Genomic DNA, 7978 nt, shown 5'->3' on the forward strand with positions numbered 1-7978 from the left:
GCCTATGGTGCACCCAAATCATAAATCTAGGGCTAGGTAACTTCTGTCAAGTCTAAGATACTCAGACACAGACAATAGTGATGTGCTGGTTGAACCGAAATCAGCAATGACGAGTGGGTTAAACACCGGTTGGGCAGGTTTGGTTTGAAATTTGACTAACCATTGCAGGTTAGGTTTGGGTGCGGGTCAGACTGCATACACTCCACTGCTCCTGAAGATTCCCTGACTTGGAATCAGAGGCACAGAAGCAGCATACAACTCGAGAAAAAATGGGATATATCAATGGCAATATCTTGCAGGCTAGGGTCAGGTTTTGTGGGTTGTGTTTTTCCTGACCTGCATATCACCAGGCATGACAACTTGAGGAAAGTACCAATGGGAGAATTTGTGTTTCGGGCTTTTGCTGTCCATAAATATGGTTTTGCAGCAATGCATTGAGGACATGCCCTTCTGTGGGGACTAAATTCAAGGAATATCTTCCGTAGGGCAGTGCTGTCCAACTTCTGTGGTACCAAGGGCTGGAATTTTCTCTGGCCTACGTAGTGGAGGGCCAATAATGGAAGTCTTGACCATGCCCTGTTTTACCACACCCACTTTAAACCACACCCATATTACCAAAAGAACATTGAAGACTATGTCCACATTAACGGTGGTAGCACACAAAAAACCAAAACAGCTTGTGCTCACTGCAGGAATATCACTCATAAGTGAAAAATTTAAGGCAGATTAAATTATACCTTTAAATCGTATGCCTCCTGCTCCCCCTGTGGATAACACAGCACCCCCAAAAAAAAACATGATTAAACACATTAGGCCCCCCTAACAGAAATTTCCAAATGCTAACAGACCCCCAGAACAACCCCCTACCAGGCTTTTGTCCCACAGGTAGTGTAGGGCAGGCAGGCACAGTATGGCACACACACAAGGAACATAGGGCAGGCAGAGTATGGCACACACACACAAGGAGCATAGGGCAAGCAGAGTATGGCACACACACACAGGGAACATAGGGCAGGTGGAGTATGGCACACACAGGGAGCATAGGGAAGGCAGAGTATGGCACACACAGGGAGTATGGGGAAGGCAGAGTATGGCTCACACTAGTAGCATGGGGCAGGTAGCATACACAAGGAGCATGGGGCAGGTAGAGTATGGCACACACATGGAGCATAGGGCAGGCAGAGTATGGCACACACAGGAAGCATAGGGAAGGCAGAGTATGGCTCACACAGGGAGCATGGGGCAGGCAGAGTATGGCATTCACAAGGAGCATGGGGCAGGCAGAGTATGTCACACCCACCCACAGGGAGCATAGGGCAGGCAGAGTATGGCACACACAGGGAGCATAGGGAAGGCAGAATAGAGCAGGAGACAGGGAAACATATGAGGACTGTACCACCAACAGTTTGTCTGTTGAAGTGTGAACAATGTGGGCCCTTTTAGTCTGGGTCTGAGGTGTGAACAGTACAGGGCTTTAGGGGTGTGAGTAATAGAGGTGTTACAGGTGTGAACAATGTAGGTGGGATTACATGTGTGAAAAATGCAGGATTCTACAGTCTGAATTTGAGTTTAAACAATGCAGGGGCTAATTAATCTCAGGACTGATACCTTTTAAAACTTTACCGAGGAAAGCCGTCACAGCAGACAGCCTTTCATGCGGGGGCCACACAAGGGGGGTTCACAGGTCGTCAGTTGGACAGCACTGCCGTAGGGGAATTAAAGCCCTGTTCTCCATATATAATAATTGTGACTTGTACCTGTGTGATCTGATGAATTAGATGAAATAACATGTACAAAAGAGAAATAGTTACAGGGACCATTCAGGTAACTAAACAGATACAGTGGTGTATTTGTTTTAGGGCTTCATTATCAAGTTAAACATTGACTGGGATTCTTTGCAAACAATGAAGGAATCATGCAAATTGGTAATTACAAGGGTTGCAGAAAAGGATATCTCTTGGTGAGGGTTTAGCAGTGACATGAAACACTTGTGTAAAGTTGGCCATGCTTCGGCAGATCTTCTCATAGGCAAAGTTTGGCAAATTAAGCCATATTTTCAGCCAGATATCGACCGTGGAAGTCCATTGGAGGGCCCCATACACTGTCGACTTTACCTGTTTCCAGCTTTTCTCAGCACGAGTATGGCCAACTAAATACAAGAGATGTGCAACTATATTTGACTGATATTTTGTATTCATTTTTGTTTTTCTTACAGCAATCCAGTTACTGAGTAAAGGAAAAGCTGACTTGTCCTATTTGCCTGGATCACTTTATTGAACCTGTTTCTCAGTGGTGTAACTAGCAATCAATGGGCTCAAGTGCAGGATGTGCACCCAGGCCGCACCTCTAAAGAACTGCGCAGCGGAGCTTCCGGTGCATGCACCAAGAAATTCCCCCCGAGCCTGCCCCCCACAACAACACTTAGCGTGGCCCAGGCATGATCCCCAGTAATTAAGCCAGTGCTGTTTCTGTTGAATGTGGGCACAATTTTTGCTGAGTTGCTCTTAGAGAGGAATTCACAGCTTCCTGGAATGTTCCCAGTGCCGATATTCCAACTCTTTACAGCCTAGTCATCTTGTGGAGAATATGGTGGAAATAGAGTACCTGGATGACTTGCTTCTGCTAAAATGTGTTCTACAGCCAAAAATGTGCTGCTGAGATTGTGGTGCAGTTATAACTCGTTGTGATAGGTGACTTTATTATAATGATTTATTATACACTTACATTTATTGTAAACCATGCGTAGTCATCAAAATGCACGGAAGTTTCTTTGCGAATTTTCTCAAACGAACCAAACTGAATCCTGGATTAGGTGCATCCCTAGTTACTTTCTTCCTAACGAAACTTCGTAAACTTATTTACATCAATTTAAATATGGCGGCTACAGGGAAGGAGGGACTAAAACACTGATGTTACAAATTGTAAAAACTTCCCCACAGCTTACAGGAACTACATAACCCACAATGCATTGCACTGTGATGTTCCTTGCCTCATTGAAATCACGTGTGCAGGGAATTGTGGGGTTTGGAGGATGCTGGCTGTTGATACAAAGTAACAGTAGTCAGCCAGCTCATTAAAGTAGTCAGAAAGATCAGCAGGGGGCTATGCTTAGGGAACTGTCAGAAACCATTAAAAATTATGAAAAGTCGCATATTTTTTAATTGATGTAAATTGCAAAGTTGCTTGGAATTATGTTTACTTTTCAAAAAGCTTAAGTTATGTTTTTGTGAAGTTCCTCTTTAAAATATGATAAAACGCCAGTGTTTTTTCTTTTTTTTGAATACAAGATATGATGTGACTGACATAGTAATGTTGATTATGTTGCTTCATCTTAACAATTTGGCAGGTAGAACCAAGCGAAGTAGACTCTGGCAAAAAGGGTAACTTATTAGAATGTTTACACTTTGAAACGTTTGCGTATTAACGATTGTTCGCCTGAGAGGAAATTCACCTGGTTGAAACGACACAAGTTCTCTAGCGCTGAGCTTTTTCACTAGTGCATTGTCTTCTTTGCCTTTTAATAAATAGGCAATGTCGTTTTGAATTGTCACATTGGCAAATTTTCGCCACACAAACATAATTCGCCCTTTAATAAATGTGCCCCACTGTGTTTTATTTTCCACCCCCCCCCAGTGATTAAGCTGGACCAACATCTCCAATACAACTATCTTTAGTAAGAGCAAATTTTTGCGTTTTCTACAGCAGTTATCTGCCACAGATAAAGTTTAATAGCAGTATATAAAGCTTTCTTGTGCTAATGCCTTGATACGGATAGGTGATCCATTATCGGTCGCCTCAATACATTTTATCCAAATGATTAAAAATTATTTACTTGAATTACTTTCATTTAATTATTTTTTTGTAACAAACAATACCTTGTACTTGATCTATACTCATATATAATTAATGCTTATTGGAAGCAAAACCAGCCTATTGGATTTATTTAATGTTTACATGATTTTCTAGTAGATTTAAGGTATGAAGATACAAATTACAGAAGTATCAAATTATCCATAAAACCCCAGGTCCTGAGCATTCTGGATAACAGGACCCATGCCTGTATAGCACTAACCGATGAAAATATATGTGTGTATGTTAAGTTCGGCTCAAAAATTGCCTTCTAACATTAATTCAAAGTCTGAGGACAAGCAAAAAAAACCCAAAAAACTTCAGGTGAGCAGTATGTGAGTGTTGTAAGTGGACTTAGGGGGTTATTTATTAAAGTCGCTACTGTATGTCATATCACCACAAGGTAAGACTACTAATAGGCAGAACACATTGGGAAAGAGACCTTGGAGATTTAATTAATACACAGTGGTTTGCTGCTCTTAAGGCTCCTTGTCAGGTATCCATAAACCCAAGGCACAGAATATTACAGCTCTACCTACTCCATAGGGCCTACTACACCAGGAGCAGACTACATAAAATGATTCCCAACCTTTCACTAATGGAACAATGCATTGGCAATCCTTTCAGTGTTAACAGGGGTTATCCTGACTCGTGACTCAAACTGTGTATACTAAATATTCAAACGGATACCTTTATAAACCCGCAGGCTGCTAAGTGTCTCAACATAGGTCTATTTCAAGTACATAGGCTCTTAACCCTCAACTGGAAATTGAAGGTTCCACCAGATAGAGGTTCCGGGTATTGACGCGGGTCAGTGGTTCTGCGGGTCTCCTCAATAGTGATTTTTACTCCTTATTTCTGAGCACACCTATTTCCGATGATGTCACTTCCGGTTTACAATGACAGCACTTCCTGATTCTTGATGGTCAGCGGGTGCGGGTCAGGTAGTGGGTCCAAGCGGGTAAGAATGCGAGTTGCAGGTACGGGTTCCAAAAAATGGACCCACACAGGACTCTAACTAGCACCTCACGCACATTATTCAGTAAAGAAAGTGCGTCTGGACACCCCATAAGGGGCAGTTATAGCTTAGCATTGAAAGGCAATACAGGCGAAGAAAGCTTAGGATCATTATAAATAATGTCAGTATCTATATGACTTTCGCCTATGTGGCCTTATCTTTTCCCTCCCCATTGGCCGTTTTCTCATCCCCTTTCAGCTGTTTCTGCCTTCTTTGTGACTGTCCAGGCAGGAGCACATGCATTAGAGTGAAAGCTGAAATTAGACACAAAAAAGCCAGCTTCCTCACATCTGCAGACACCCTCACACATAGTATCTAGGGAAATTTGTACCCTTAAAACCTATATAATTCATAAAGCAAAAAAAACCCCACTAATTGCAAGTTGACTCAGAACATCACTATCTGCTTCACACTTAAAAGTCAAAACAAGCCCTTTAATTCTAGTGAACTTTGAAAATAGTTATTAAAATAGTTTGTACATATATTGAAAGGCGAATCTCTCTGGCTCTTTACATTAGTGGCCCTTTTGTTTCAGATTCCATAATAATGCAGAAAGCCAGCAAAATAACAGGCCTGGAGGGGAACTGGCTTCTGCTACATGGTTTCAAGAGCCAGAATGAGAAACAAAGAGGCAGACATATTCCAAAGATGTTTCTCAAAATCTATTATTAATTAGACAAAAATATTTTTCCCATTTAGAAATGGGAGATCTTTCAATTCATACTTCTCCAGACCACACCATTTTGAAATTTGCCTTTAAATGTCCCCTCTGTACATAATTTGAATTCACATTTTCACTTCATTCAAAAAGAAAGGACATACTATATACCCTCCAAGTCATTCGCTGTAGTATCAGGTGCAAGGAGTGCTGTACTGACACCAATGCTAATCCAGGAGGTTTCAGTATTTTATAAGTGGCATTTGTCATTAAAATTATGGAATACAGGTATGGGACCGTTCCCCAGAATGCTTGCGACCTGTTGTTTTCTGGATAACTGATCTTTCAGTATCTTTATACCATAAAGGAGAATTCAACCCTTTACCAAAAAAAACAAACCCTAGTCCCCCCCCTCAGCCTAGGTCCCCCCCCCCCGGGAAATGCCATAACTTTTTACTTACCCCAGATTCAGGCATCGGCGTTCACCGCAGCCATCTTCTGGGTCTTCGGTAAGTCGAGATGAAAAACGGACGAAGCGGCGCATGCGCAGTTGGAGCAATTTACCGGTTTGAGACAACTGCGCATGCGCCGAAATGGACAGAAATTGTCCAAGCTCCAGAAGACAAAGACCCAGAAGATGGCTGCGGTGAACTCCGATGCCTGAATTTGCACAGAGGGGTAAGTAAAAAGTTAGGGGCATTTCCCTGGGGGGGGGGTCGTCTACATGGGGTGGGGAGTAGGGGTTTTTTGGTAAAGGGTTGAATTCTACTTTAAATGGATTATTCACCTTCCAAACACTTTAGTTGAGATTTTTTCAGATTATTCACCAGAAATAAAAAAAAAAAAAATTCAGTTGCTTTCTATATTTTTTTTACAATTTTTTCCAAAATTGAAGTTGAATGTGCAGTAATGCTCCGGTCTTTGGTGTTTCAGTCTGGCAGCTGAGTGATCCAGGAGCAGATTCTGAATGGTTACAATTTGCTCCATTAGTTGATACATTTCTCAGCAGCATCTGTGGAATATTAGAGCAGGGGCACACGGGCAGATTTAGCCGCCTGGCGACTAATCACCTCTTTTTCAGGGCAACAATCTCCCCAAACTGCCTTCCGTCTGATAAAATGAAAAATCGCCTAGGGCAATGCACCCACGGCGCTTCCACTTCTGAAGTCGCCTCGTGAGGCAACTACGGAAATTGAAGCGCTGCAAGTGCCATTGCGCTGGCGTTTTCTCATTATAGCAGGCGGAAGGCAGTTCAGGGAGGTTGTCGGCCCGAAGAAGAGATAAGTCGCCAGGCGACTAAATCTCCCCAAATCTGCCCATGAGCCCCTGCGATTTGCAACTTTTTTTTTATCAATCCTAACAGCTGCTTTTAATGAAACTCTACATTCTGCTCAGCAGGGCCAGAGATAAGAAATGGATCAAATGTATCAATTTAGTCTGACCCCCCCCCCAGCTGCTTCAGAAAGAAATGAGTGTAAAAAAACTTTAAACTTAAATATTAGAAAAATGGTCACAAACAGAAAAGTGTTGGAAGGTGAACAGCCCCTTTAAATCTACTAGGAAATCATGTATACATTAATTCAGGGGTGTCCAAACTGCGGCCCGAGGGCCACATGCGGCCCAGGATGCATATGAATGCGGCCCAGCTTGAAACACTTGGTTCCCGAGGAAATAGGAAGAGGGGGGACTCTGCCCATTGCCCAGTTAGTAATAATAATAATATAATAATAAGTCTATTTAATATCCAGGTGTCCCCCATTCCAGTGTATAGCTAAATCTGGTTATCCAACTGGCATTGTAGTTCTTTTCTGTGTATTTCCTTTACTTTTACAAATCAAACGTGTTTGTGTATTTTATGTGTGGCCCCAGACAATTGTATCTTTTTCCAATGTGGCCCGGCGAGCCAAAAGTTTGGACACCCCTGCATTAATTAAAACCATTAGGCTGTTCTGCTTCCAATAAGGATTTTTTGAATCGAGTACACGATACTGTTTTATTATTATTACAGAGAAAAAGGAAATCATTTTTAAAAATGTGGATTTGATTATAATCTAGAGTCTGGTCATTTCCCTATGGGACCAGACTGTAAATTATATCCTTATAAACAGTGCGTTCTGATGTCAGAACGCGTCGTTTATAATGGTCCCTGGCCGCCGAATTTGACGCCGCCGCGTTCAAATTGAAAGCTGACGAGCCCGAATTGGACGCCGGCGCACCTGATTTGATCAGCGACCAGAATCGGACTGTGACCCCCCTCCCAACATTTCACACAAAATGAAGATTATAATGCATAATGTACCCCCTACTGAAATCTATAAAGATATTAGAAGTCACCTCGGAGTGACTTCTCATGACATAATATCTTTATAAATTACTGTAGGGGGTACATTATCCACTATATAATTGAGCCTATGTGACACCATCCCGTAAATCGGAGCTTTCTGGATAGTGGG

The sequence above is a fragment of the Xenopus laevis genome, chromosome 2S, assembly GCF_017654675.1.
Source record: "Xenopus laevis strain J_2021 chromosome 2S, Xenopus_laevis_v10.1, whole genome shotgun sequence".
NCBI lineage: Eukaryota > Metazoa > Chordata > Amphibia > Anura > Pipidae > Xenopus > Xenopus laevis.